Source organism: Tamandua tetradactyla, chromosome 4 (assembly GCF_023851605.1).
Source record: "Tamandua tetradactyla isolate mTamTet1 chromosome 4, mTamTet1.pri, whole genome shotgun sequence".
Classification (NCBI taxonomy): domain Eukaryota; kingdom Metazoa; phylum Chordata; class Mammalia; order Pilosa; family Myrmecophagidae; genus Tamandua; species Tamandua tetradactyla.
The window spans coordinates 17,044,018-17,057,716 of NC_135330.1; the positions used below are offsets into that span (position 1 = coordinate 17,044,018).

At 40.2% G+C, this 13,699-nt stretch overlaps 2 long non-coding RNA genes across 4 annotated transcripts in view; one reads left to right on the forward strand and one right to left on the reverse strand.

The window, feature by feature from the left end:
- Positions 1-5,787: 5,787 nt before the first annotated feature.
- The window catches only part of LOC143680192 (uncharacterized), a 56,651-nt gene continuing 48,739 nt past the window's right edge, over positions 5,788-13,699 (forward strand). For all 3 annotated transcript variants that reach the window (XR_013174038.1, XR_013174039.1, XR_013174040.1), the window contains exon 1: positions 5,788-6,011. This is a non-coding gene — a long non-coding RNA (uncharacterized LOC143680192). The remainder of the gene's footprint in view (positions 6,012-13,699) is intronic.
- The window catches only part of LOC143680194 (uncharacterized), a 146,104-nt gene continuing 144,503 nt past the window's right edge, over positions 12,099-13,699 (reverse strand). The window contains exon 3 of the long non-coding RNA XR_013174042.1: positions 12,099-12,391. This is a non-coding gene — a long non-coding RNA (uncharacterized LOC143680194). The remainder of the gene's footprint in view (positions 12,392-13,699) is intronic.

Genomic DNA, 13,699 nt, shown 5'->3' on the forward strand with positions numbered 1-13,699 from the left:
GTATGTGATGGATTGCTTTTCTCTTGCTGCTTTCAAGATCCTCTCTTTCTCTTTGACCTCTGACATTCTAACTAGTAAGTGTCTTGGAGAACGCCTATTTGGATCTATTCTCTTTGGGGTGCTGCACTTCTTGGATCTGTAACTTTAGGTCTTTCATAAGAGTTGGAAAATTTTCAGTGATAATTTCTTCCATTAGTTTTTCTCCTCTTTTTCCCTTCTCTTCTCCTTCTGGGACACCCACAACACGTATATTTGTGAGCTTCATATTATCATTCAATTCCCTGAGCCCCTGCTCAAATTTTTCCATTCTTTTCCCTATAGTTTCTGTTTCTTTTTGGATTTCAGATGTTCCATCCTCCAGTTCACTAATTCTAACCTCTGTCTCTTGAAATCTACCATTGTAGGTTTCCATTGTTTTTTTCATCTCTTCTACTGTATCTTTCATTCCCATAAGTTCTGTGATTTATTTTTTCAGACTTTCCATTTCTTCTTTTTGTTTATCCCTTGCCTTCTTCATGTCCTCCCTCAATTTATTGATTTGGTTTTTGAAGAGGTTTTCCATTTCTGTTCGTATATTCAGAATTAGTTGTCTCAGCTCCTGTATCTCATTTGAACTATTGGTTTGTTCCTTTGACTGGACCATATCTTCAATTTTCCTGGTGTGATTTGTTATTTTTTGCTGGCGTCTGGACATTTAATCAGATTTCCCTGAGTGTGAGACCCAGTAGGTTGAAAGATTTTCCTGTGAAGTCTCTGGTCTCTGTTTTTTTTTATCCTGGCCAGTGTGTGGCATTTGTCTGTCTGCGGGTCCCAACAGCAATAGATGTTGTGGCTACTTTAGTAATGCCACTATTGGTGTTTGGTTGGACCCAGTCCCTGCCACTGTCGGAAACTTCCTCCTCTCCCTCCGGGCAGCCACCTGTGAGGGAGGGCCGCCGGCCACCGTGGCTTGGGGAACTCACTGATCCGAGACTCGTAGCCGGTCCGGGACCGCCTGCGAGAGAGGGGTGCCAGCTGCCGGCTGCCGCAGCTTGGGAAACTTGCCTCTCCGAGACTCTCAGCTGGTCCAGGAAGGAGGGAGGGAGGGGCGCCGGCCGCCAGCCACCGCAGCCCGGGGAAGCGCACGCCACTCGGGGAGCTCACCACAGCTGAGTCTCGCAGCTGGTCCAGCCAGTCCAGACTGAGGTACGCTGTGTGTCCGGTCCCTGCCATGGCCCCGGGAGCTGTTCTGCACTGTTTCTGGTCACCTAATAGTTGCTCTGGAGGAGGAACTAAGACGCACGTACCTTACTAAGCTGCCATCTTGGCCCCTTAACCACCACTGCCAATCTTGACAAAGGAGGACACAAAAGGGGGAAATTGGAGTTTGCAGAGTAAGAACCATGGAAGCTTGGGTCTGAAGCCAAGAAACCTCAGCCAGGAGAATGAACCCACTTGTATACGTGGAGAAGGTGAGTTTACCCTGGAGGGCGAGGATGAGTCTCCCCTCTCATTGCAGTGGAAGAGTTGTGCAGCCTCAGGCCTTGGAGAAGGCAGAGCACTCTTCTTGGGGGACTGGGAGAGCCTGGTTGCCACCACATGGAGGGGTTAAGCGTGTGCCCCAGAAATGGCAGAGAGCCCAGGGGTGGCCCTGATGCCAGGAGAGAATGGAGCCAAGAGGTGGTCTCCTCAATGTTCCCCAAGGTTGATTTGGAAAGAGGCGGGTCACTGCATGGTCCCTTGGAAGGGGTGGGACTGCCGCTTTCTAAAGCCGAAGGATGAATGACTTTCAGACTTTGAAATCCCATGGTGTTTGCCCTGCAGGTTTTACATCTGTGTTCTTCCAATTTCTCCCTATGGAAATTAAAACCTATATCCTGTGAATATCCTCCTTTGCATCTGGACACCAGACAACTTGCTTTGAGATTCACAGGTCCACAGCAAGAAGAGAATTTTTTGCACCTGTTTAAGGTGATGCTTGAAGTTGCCAAGTTGACAAGAGGTGGACATGTGTTAGTTAGATTCAGTTGTCAACTTGGCCAGGTGAGCGTACCTAGTTTTGTTGCTGCGGACATAAGTCAATGGTACGTGAACCTCATCTGTTGCTAATTACATCTGCAGTCAGCTAGGAGGCGTGTCTGCTGCAATGAGTGACTTTTGACTTAATTGGCTGGTGCTCAAATGAGAGAGCGCAATGTAGCACAGCCTAAGCAGCTCAGCATTCCTCATTTCAGCACTTACAGCTCAACCCAGACCTTTGGAGATGCAGAAAGATGTCACCCCAGGGAAAGTTGTTGGAACTCAGGGGCCTGGAGAGAAGACCAGCAGAGACCATCCTGTGCCTTCCACCTAAGAAAGAACCTCAGTGGAAAGTTAGCTGCCTTTCCTCTGAAGAACTAACAAAATAAATCCCCTTTTATTAAAAGCCAATCCGTCTCTGGTGTGTTGCATTCCGGCAGCTAGCAAACCAGAACACTACCCTATAAGAAACGTTAAAGTTTTTCAGATTGAAGGAATATGATTCCAGATGTAAACTTAAATCTATACAAAGGAAGGAAGAAAGATGGATGTGGTAAACATGATTTTTTTCTATAATGGAAGAAATTTTTAATTTGGGGGAAGGTTCAAACTTGTAGAAATGTTTCAATTACAGCACAAATAATTTTTTTACCTGAAGCATTAGAGTATATGTTGCCAACCTGCTATTCCATTATCTCTACATACTTTAACATGATTCTCCTATAAACAAAAACATTCTCCCACACAACCACAATACAGCCACCAAAATTGAGAACTTAACAATGATAGTTTAAAACTATCTAATATTAAGTCTTCAATTTTGTCAATTATCTCAATAATACTCTTTATAGAAAAGTATATATATCAGAATCACATATTACATTTAGTTGTCATATTTCTTCATCCTCTGTCAATCTGAATTAGTCATTCCTCGAATTTCATGAGCTTGACCCTGGCAAATACTACAGCCAGTTGGTTCGTAGTACATCTCTGAATTTGGATTTGTCTGATGTTTTCTCATGGTAAGATTGAGACAATGTATCTTTGACAAGACTATCTTATTAATGATGCTATGCCTTCACATTGTATCCTATGCAGTGATGTGTGATTTTAGTTTGTCTCGTCACTTGATGATGTTTACTTTGATAATTTTATTAAAGTGGTCTATGTCAGGCTTTTGCAAGTGGATGTAAATATGGACTCATGTTTTTCTACATTAATTGAGAGGTTATAATTGTTAATATTATCATTTATTGTCAGGCTTAAATTGTTCCAAATTTGGGTAGTGGAAGTTCTTTCTAACTGGCTTCTGTGTCTTTTTGATATATCCCCAACCATTCTTTGAGCTTTATCTTACTTTGTATCACAAGTTATTCCATCCCACCTCATCCTTTCTGGCTATTCCCCCCACTCACACACACACACACACACATCTCTAGGTCCCTTCAGTAAAAAATGGTATTTAGAAACCAAGATCTGGGTGCTAAGTGTGCTCATTACTTTTGGTGTGTCACTACTACTAAACTCTTTCAGTGGACAATGATAGGGAATATATCACACAGCCACACTTTTTATATTTGTATTTGTATTAAATTTGTGTACACAAATTTACACTATATTTATTTCTCTATCTACCTATCTATCAATCAATTAATCATCAAACAATTGTCATGATTTACTATGGAAACCTCCAATTTTAGTCCAACACCCCAGGGGTAATTTCATTCTTTCCTTTTCCAAATCTGTAACTTCCTTCTTTAACAGTGAGAAACCTGGTTCCTAATATCTTTATTTATTTGATCTGTCCTCCTCTGTGACAATTGATTTACAGTGTGATAGATTTATTGGGATAACTGGAATTGATAATTTTCTTTGGCAGCCCCCTTCTAGTTAAATAATCCACTCAGGAGACCAAAGTAGAGGGAAAGAAATTTTTGGTATCAAAGCATGTGCAAATATAGGGTGTGCTATTTTTAGGAATATTTTCATCAAATTAGAGTAATCAGAAATATTATTCTTTCTTATAGGTGTTTCTTTTTACTGAATCAGAACTTACTCTCTCTTCAACAACACTGGAAACACTCTGATTAAATTTCTATTCACATCTCCTTTTCTCCTAGATTTTATAGTGATTAAACTATAAGTAGGATAGTATGATCTCAGACCATTACAAATACAAATGAATTAGGGTAGAGCTTACTTTGAAGTTATATTTTTCTTGTGTTTAATGATTAGCTTTCTAGAATAATTGGGTGTATTTTAAAGTAGTCTTGGGTAACACAGTCATATCACAAGTAAGAATATCGAATAGTAGACATGGTATAGCTTAATGTTAATTATATACTTAAATATTAATATAACATTAATATTTAACTTCTTGGTTTCTGAAAGTGAGCCAGTGGTGTCCAATACTAACTTTGACTTAGTGCATGATCTTAGACATGTTACTTAACTTCTTTATTGCTCAATTTCTTCACCTGCAAATGGGGATTAGAACTTATGTTTTAGTGATAAGTTAATGTATCTGAAAAACTTGGACAGTGCTTAGTAAACTTATTCTTAATGAATATTAGCTATTCTTATTTGTAAACTACTGTTTTTCAATATAGCTAATTGCAATAGTTTTAGATTAATTCTTCTTGCATCCATTTTTCTAATCATATTCATTAGAATATATTATCATGAAATAAATGATTTTTGAGCTCCTAAATATGTGTGAAGTATACTGCAGGCTCTATAGAAAGCCCACTCATGCTTTCTTGCTTCTCCATTTTGAAGTTTTATATAATCATATTGGCCTCATTGGAACCAAAAGTTGGGTTTGCTGAAAGAACACAGGCCTGCAGTTCTAGTTTTGCCTTAAATGACATCTCATTTAGCAATCTGACCATCATATTTCTCTTCTATAAGGTGAGGGGGGTGTGAAATAAGGGTTGGACTACATGGATTTTAATTTCTCTCCAATAAGAGCAATGTCCATATCTCCTTCCTTGAAAAGGCTTGGCGCGCTGATATGGAATGCTACATAGGGGTGTGGGGCCCAAGGACTGGCTTAGCAATTAAGTCTGTTTCACAGTGTAGGTCTTTCATGTATGCTGAATAATATTCTAAAGTAGCAACTTGTCAAGGAAGTAACTTCAGTTGTTGACAGTGAGGGAAATGTTTGAAAAGTTCCAGCAGGAATGAAAAAGGAGAATTAGTACAGTATTTTCAGTAGTGAGAAATATTGTTCAAACATTTTGGTGCTCCAAATGTAAAGGTCATTTCCTGCTTCCTGAGATTTTCCCTTTACAGTACAGGAAAGGACCCCTTAAAAATTTGGCCCAGTGCAAGCCATGGTGGCTCAGTGGCAGAGTTCTCACCTGCCATGACAGAGACCCAGGTTCAATTCTCGGTGCCTGCCCATGCAAAAAGAAAAAAACCCCACGCAGCGCATCTCATTGGCCTGGTATCCTAACCGTTACCTTGACTCTTTGATGAAGTGGTCTGACCCATCTGACACGAGTTCCTGCCACCATCCTTTCACGCCTTGTTGGTTTAGTTTTGTGTGATGGATGACATGACGCACAGTCAGCAGGCTATTGGTACCTGCTCTGTAAATGACTTTGGTATCATGCCGCCAAAGGCAAAGTGACCATCTCTAAATTCTAGATAAGCATTTTGACTTCAGGTTTTCAAGTATGGAAGCTAGTGATTTATGAAACACAGTAAAGCATAAATGGTCTTCCATCCCCTTTGACAAGAACAGACTCCCTGAATATCCCCTAATCTATGCTTCCTTTGCAAGATAACGCTGCCCTGGATGGACAGTATTCTTCTCCCTGTACCAGGCCAGAAAGTATTTGCTCCAGGCCCTTTTATGTGGATTCAAGGCAAGGCAATAGATTACCCCCAATGGCCTGTGATATCTAGATACCGTGTTTTTCCAGTTTCTCCATTGGTGGCCAAAAAATTGAGTGCACTTGTGAACCATCTGAACTACAATGCTTCATTTGCATGGAATCCTGAACAAGGTGAGGCTCAAAGATAAGATGAGATTCAGGGATATAGTGCGAATAAATTTAAGCTTCCTGGAACTGCCAACTAATTGGCTTAAACAATCAAATGCATTGTCTCACCATCCTGGAGATCTTATTTCCTCTGAAGTCTGTACAGTTGTGGCAGTGGCTTTCTGGCATTCCATAATGTTCCTTGCTTGTGTCATAACTCAGTCTCTGCCTGGATTACATGCTTTCTCTATTTCTGTCTTTCTCCTACTGGTGGGGTCCACTTTTTTTCTCCTTATAAGGATACCAGTCATATTGGACTAGAACTTACCCACCTTCAATTTGGCCTTGTCCTAACTAGTAACATCTTTAACAATCTATTTCCAAATAGGATCATGTTCACAGGAATGGGGGTTAGGATTTGAACATATCTTTCTGGGGGGACAAAGCTCAACCTATAGCAGTGACCAACTGTGCTGGCTTGTTCAAGACTGGGGGATTTATAGGGATATGCAGTAGTAAAACCTGGACAGTCCTAGGCAAATTGAGGTGAGTTAGACACCCTAGGTGAAGGTGAGGTTTGGAATGAGTTTAGGATGGAGTGAAGCATAGCATGAAGCTATAGGTTGGAGTCCAGATGTCTAGAGGTTTTTAAGTGGCAAGTAAATACTTTTCTAAAAATAACATCGCTGTCACTGTAATTCTGTCAGAATGACATGTGCCTTTACCTAGTACAGAATAGACAATCAGCAACTATCTTGTGAATTGAATTGAATTTGAATTAGCAAGTAGCAAGGCTGACTAGACTAACTATTGCACCGTGGATGTAGTAGCCTCTATAAGCCTATACCTTGGGTTTGAATTGTTCCTGAGACTGGAATGAAGCTTTGTCTAAAAGTGGGGAGGGAGGTGAGTTATTCCAGAAGATCTTATGAGAAGGAACTGTATTGAATGGTTAATCTCAGAGTATTTACCTCCAGGCTGTGTACAATGTTGTCACTAAAGATATCCTTGGGAATTTTCAAATGGATTGATCCTGTTTAAATCTGTTTCTTCTTGCTCAAATTCTCATATAGAGATGGAGTGGCTTGCATTTCTTTGAACGACATTTCCTTTTGGGGGAAAAAAGAAAAGATGACTTACATTTTTATAATTATTCATTACTGTCATTAATGAGTGAGGAGTACAAAATCATTTAGGGTTTGAAAAATATTTTGAACACCTTTTCAGCCATATGAGGCTTGTAAAACCAGGCATGTTCTAGGGCCTGTTCCTTTACAGTCTTAAGGTGGCATTCTTTTGAACATTATGTAATTGATACTTTTCTGATTTATTTAGTCTGAATTCCTCCAATTGTTATCTCATAAGTCATACTAACTGCTTGAGAAGCAACTTGAGATTTAAATAAGAAAACATCTCATAGCCTGAAGAGCCATAAGTGGCATATTGTCAAAAATCAACGTTTTAACGTCACAGTTTCAATTTTCATGAAAAAGGACATAAGGGTTACCTAAATGGATTCTAAACTTTAAAAATCTCTTCCCTGAAACTGAAACTGAAAGACTAAATAGAAACTGTTCTCATCATTTCCACTGATCTTCCATTGTTGCCAAGTCAGTAGAGACATCCACTGAATGGAAAACATAGATACAAGAAGCAGACTCCTTTATGCTCTTTAACAACTCCTGAAATTCTAAATTTGAAATTAATGTTCCCCAAACCTCAGAGAGACTTTATGGTCTAGGGAGAGCACAGCCTCTGGCACTTTGACTTCAAATCCCACACCTGCCACTAGTCAGGTGAGTGACTTTGGGCAAGTTACTTTTTTATGTCTTAGTTTCCTCATCTGTAAAATGGGGATGATAAAGCACTTTCCTTTCATCAAGCTGTTGTAAAGAATGAAAGTGCTAATAAAGCTAAAATACTTAAAACAGGGTTTGACAATTAGGTGTCTTGGAGGTATTATTTATCAATGTATTTAAAATCTTGAAGAGCCCAGCTCTTGAATTCACTGACACAGAATCTGTAAATCAGTGATTCTAACCCTGTTTGCACATTAAAATCATAGGGATATTTTTAAAATTCTGTGGCTCAAGCCTTAATCCAGACAAACTGAATTGAAGTCTCTAGGACTGGGGACCAGATCTGTTTTAAAAAATAATTCTGCTGTGTGATTTCAGTGCATAGAGATTGTTGAAAACTGTTGCTTTAATCTAAAGCTTGATAACCAGGGTTTTAAAGGGCTTTGTGTGTGCACAGGTAGTTAGTTCAGTGGTTAGAATGCTTGCTTTCCATGTGGGAGACCTGGGTTCAATTCCTGGACCATGCACCCAAAAAATAAAGGGGAGGGGGGCGCTTTGTGTGTATGTCATATGTCTCTGTGCTTCTAAGTGTTTAATTGTTTGAACCTATAATACATTTTCATGATTGAGTCATTGTTTAGAAGTCCTTGATTTGACCTACACTATTTTGCTTAAGGCTATAACTTTCTGCTACTAGGGTGTCCCTCTGTTGCCATTCATACTCAAGTATCTAAGTCAGGGTCAAGCGTTGATAATAGTGACGTTGAAGAAGGCAGGAGCAAGAGGATTATAGAACTTTTATAATTAACTTTTCCCAAGTATCTTCAAGACCACAGTAACATTTTTGAAGTAGAGAAAACCAGGTTAGGAGTGGTACAACTTAAATGAATGCTACATAGGGCTCCTGGTCCACCCAAATCATGGCAACATAGTTTTTCTTTCTTTGTGAGGCACTGCTCTTTCCAGGCCTTGTTTTACTCTCTCTACAAAGCCTCCCAATAGGTCACTCAAAGCCTTCCATGAAGGAATTCTCTTAGCCATCAGCAGTTTGGTGAATTGTCCTTAATACAAGCCTCTCTAGGTAAGAGTTTCAAATCCTTCTTAATGTGACTGTGCTCTTCAGCTGGCTGCTGAATCACTAGTTCCTCATCCAAAAAGGGGGGCGTGGGGGGGGAGGCTTAATAATCCCTTAACTCACCAGGCTGTCGTAAGTGTCACATGATATGTAAAAGGTCATGCCACTTATTCATTGGACCGTCAGACCCACCACTGGCAGCCCTCTAGGGTGGTTGAGAACAGATAAGATATGAATATTATTTGATGGGCAAGCAATTTACTTATGGAGGAAACAAATACAATGGGGACTTTAGGTACAATAATCTGGTGACCTGGATAATGAACATTCTCCATGTAAATGGCCAAAAACATTGTTTTAACAATAAATGTGGAGGACAGAGAGACCAGACGTCCACACTATTGCTGCTCCAGCCTAACTTTCCTGGAAGGGTGCTTCAATCATTTTAGAGCAGCTTGGTACAGCTGTGCAATAATGAGGCGGGGGGGAGGGTGGATGGGAGAGTGAAAAAGGGATCATGAGGCATGATTGTAAAGGGAGAGGGAGAGAGAAAAAAAAGAGGGAAAATGGAGAGGAATGAGGAGGGGCAGGGGGAGAGAAAAGAAAAAGAAAGCCCCAAAGTAAGAAATCCATGTACCAGTCCTGCAGTAACCTAGCAATCAAAGCATTAGCAGCAAGAAAGCTTTTCTGTGGAAGGGGAGTTAATGGATTTATATTATTTGTGGTTATCTGGATTTCAGATTGACACCATAAATATTCAAACTCTGAACTCAGCTGGATACAGCCGCCACTGACTTTTCTGTGACCTAGCTGGAAACTTTAAATCAGCTGTCTCCTTGACTTTCAAGGGAATGACATGCTCCAAATCCACGAGATAGCATCTCTTCAGTGTTTTATTACCTCCAGAGGACCTCAGTTCAGTATGGTGTGTAACTACAGCCTTTCCTTTGAATGCTAAGTCCGGTTAAGATTGCTAAATTATAAAATACTTTGTGCTTGAGTAGAGATGCCCTAGACTAAAGTCACAGACAGAGCTTTATTCTACAAAATGCACATGGTGAATATACGGTAATAACCTGAGCTTGCATCTGATGCAAACCCTGCAACACATTATTCCTGGACTGACAGGTATCTCCATCCATAGCTCTCTGTTCTGTAGCTCTGCCCAGGTATTTTCTTTCTTCCTTTCTTCTTGTGTTCATTTGTCTCTAGGAGATAGATTTATAGGGTGTCCATGCAGGTGCAGGGGACACTTTCTTCTCAGCACTCACTATGAGCAGCTTCCAGATGCAGTGATCAACAGCTGGCAAGAGTGAGAGGACCTTCCTGAAAAAGGAACTAAACCTCTCTCTGGATCACTTCATAGGTGATACTAAAAAGAAGGTGACAGGAGAAGGAGGGGTACAGTCCACCTCCATCCCCCAAATTGGTAAGGATTGTGGAAACTTCCCCTGGCAACAAGCTGCTTTTAGCTCCATGACAAATTGTGCTGAAGGTTTGACAATGCCAAATCTATCATAAGGATTGGGCCAGTTCCTTCTCTCTGTCAATGTGACAGATGTGGCAGCAGCCACAATGTCAAAAAGGGTATGTCCTGCTTCAGAGAAAAAAGGGCCAAAACACCATTTAAGTAATTGCTTGGTGAAGAAAAATCAAGCTATCCTTCTAGGCAGGCAATAGCATTATCAGGAAGTCTCCATTCATGGGCTGCTTCTCCTTTCCTTTCCCTGATGGTTGAAAGGTATTATCGGGAGAAGATGGGTGGGTCTATTACCAAGAGAAAGGGCAGGGCAGGAACAATTGCAAGTTGTGACTTCAGAGCTTCCATTTACTCAGTGTTTGGGAATCAACCAGGAGTCTTTATTGTACCATTTGATCCAGATTCATCTAATATACCCCAGATGTTATCAAACTTCTTTTGAGTATTTGATTTCTAAAAAAAACAAAAATGAAATGAGCCATTAAAGGAAAATCAACAATCAACACAATGTTGGACTTATTTTATATATTTTTTTGTTTTAATTCTAGCTTTTATACGGGGGCATTCTAATTTTCTCCGTGCTTACAGATGCTCAATGACTTAATTCTGGCCTAGTAAAAAGGTTTCCAGAGAAAAGAACAGTGAACTGCAACAAGAACAGCACAGCTGGAGTAAAATCTCAAGAGGTGGGGCGTAGTAGGTAATGAAACTGCAAAGATAGATAGCAACAGACCATGAACTCTCTCCTCTGTGACAGAACTTGCATAGTTTGCCAGACTAATGTTGCTGTAGTGATGAGACACTCCTATACCATGTTTAATAGGAAAGTAAAAGGATCATATTTGCATTTCAGATGAATCACTCTGACAGCTGTGTGAAAGGTAGTTAGAAAAGGACAAGAATGGAGGCAGAGAGACCAGTTAAAAGGATGTTGAACTAGGGCTGGTCAAGTATAAGGGTCTGAACCAGGGCGTTATTAGAAGGGTTGGAAAGAAGAGATGGACTACGTATGTGTGTGCACATGTGTATGTATGTGAGTTTAAATTAACCAGAAAGGTGAGTAGTTAGATGCTGAGGCTGAGGTAGAAAGCTCTGTCAAAGATAAGGCCTTCATTTCTTAGTTTGTATATCTTTCTTTATTGTGATCTCACTGAGATGAAGAATACTGGAAGAGGAGCATGTTGGAGAGGGCAAATGATGAACTTAGCTCTGGACAGGTTCAATTTGAAGTTCTTAGGGATAAAGCCTGTTCTGTTTTCCCAACCTGTTTCCAAAGACCTGCCTCAATTGCCTAAGCAATTGTCAGGCCAAAAATTTTCCATTTACTTTAGAGCCACATCATTTGGAGTAAGGTGTTACTCTCAGTCTCCAGTACACATTTAAGAAGAGGGTATATACTTGGAACTCATAAGCCAGCACATTCTTACCTCTTTCTGCTTAATTCTAAAGTATTCCTAACCCAGTACTCTGTTGTGGTCTGTTGTAGACTTATGCAGCCTACCATAATATCCTAGTAGGAAGAGTATAAAGACTGGAAAAAGAAAGTCATTAGCACTAGGTAATTGAAATCTACAGAAATAGATTTTGCCTGTAGATACGTGGACTGATACCGTATGAAGTTCGAATAGATTTAATTTGTAGAGAAATGCCACCACTGACTCAGTTGGCAATCTAAATTAGTTAGAACTCTTGGACACAAGAGATAAACATCTATTTAAATTAGCTTAGGCAAAAAGTGAAATGCTTTGGCTCTAGAATCAAACATCAGGGAGTGTAGAGGTGCAGTCGGGCCTCAGGGATGACTAGAACGGGACTGTGGTCTCCATCAGCTCTCTCTTTCTCTCTCTCCATCTCACTCTCAATTCTGTGTCCATACATCCTTCTCCTTAGATGGCCTTACCATTTGAGCTGAAGACATGTTCATTGGCAGAGATCCCCGGTTTGCATTTATAAGTCCTTCCACTTAAAGACTGCTCATGGGTGGGCAATGGTGGCTTGGTGGCAGAGTTCTTGCCTGCCATGCCTGAGACCCCGGTTCATTTCCCGGTGCCTGCCCATGTGAAAAATAAATCAATGAATAAATAAACAGAAGGACTGCTCATCTTCCCCTAGTTTCAATTTGAAGACCCCTAGGACCCACTGGGTTGAGTAACATGATTGACTATTGCTAATAGAATCACATATTCAAAGAGGAGGGGAACAGTATTTCCCCCCAAAGGAAAAGCTGTTTTATGAAGAAAGAAAGCATGCCTACCAGAAAAATAAATAGATGCATGCTATGCCATCTATTATCAAATTTGTACAAAGACTTGTGCAAAGAACTCCACCATGCCATCCCATAGTTTTGCATAAAGGCAATGGAAGTTTAATTATACAAGTATTGGGCTGTCTGGCCCTGAGGATATGAAATTGGGCAAGAAGCATTACCGTATTCTTTGTTCTGATTCATGACTCACTACCCTGTGCTCCTATAGCATCAAATGTACACATCTGGTAATCCACTTACTACTTGTAATTATTATCTATGTGTCTATCTTCATCTATAAACTGTGAGCTCCTTGAGATCAGGAACTTTGTTTTCATCACTTTCACATGCCCAGTGCCTGGTCCAGGGTTTTCCACATGGTACTTCAGTGGCATTGAATCTCTTGCTGGAGAAGAGAAAACTAATTATTCCTTGGTTTGAAACTGTTTTCAAGTCATAGAAGCAGTAAGTCTTCAAGCAGCAATGTGAAAAAATTTAGCCTTCCATTGCATTTCAGGTAAATAATGCTATTGAAAACTAATATTGCACCTGAAATTCATGGCACTTATCCTTTAGTGGTCCTCAATGATTGATTAAAAGGACAGGATAGAAGAAAAAAGAGAAGAATGGTACTTATTTTATGCTTTTCTTTTTGCCTCAATTTTCTTTTTGAGAACAGACAACTAAATAATAACAACAATATCATTGATATATACATATCAATATGATGTGCTGTTACTAAATTACCATTTCGGCAGTATTGTGTTTGGGGTAGTTTAATGGTGAAAGGAGTAGTCAAGAATTTGTGTTTTGCCATTCACATACTTCTTTCTTCTTTCCTAAGCCGCATGAATTCGTGTGTGTGTTGACCAGTGTTTGGGGCACAGTTAGTGAGTGTGGAACATTAGCAAAGCTAACTGCGTTGTCGGTCAATTACATGATTTTTTCTCACCAGCAGAATCCCATAACCAACACAGCTAATTAGCCACCAAAGGCTGAAAGACATCTTGCAATGTTTCTTCAATCTCACTTGACTTTTAACTCTTCTTTGTCCTTCCAGGTCCTTGCAAATCTACCCCAAGAGGATTTGGGGAGTTCTGAGATATTTAGGGC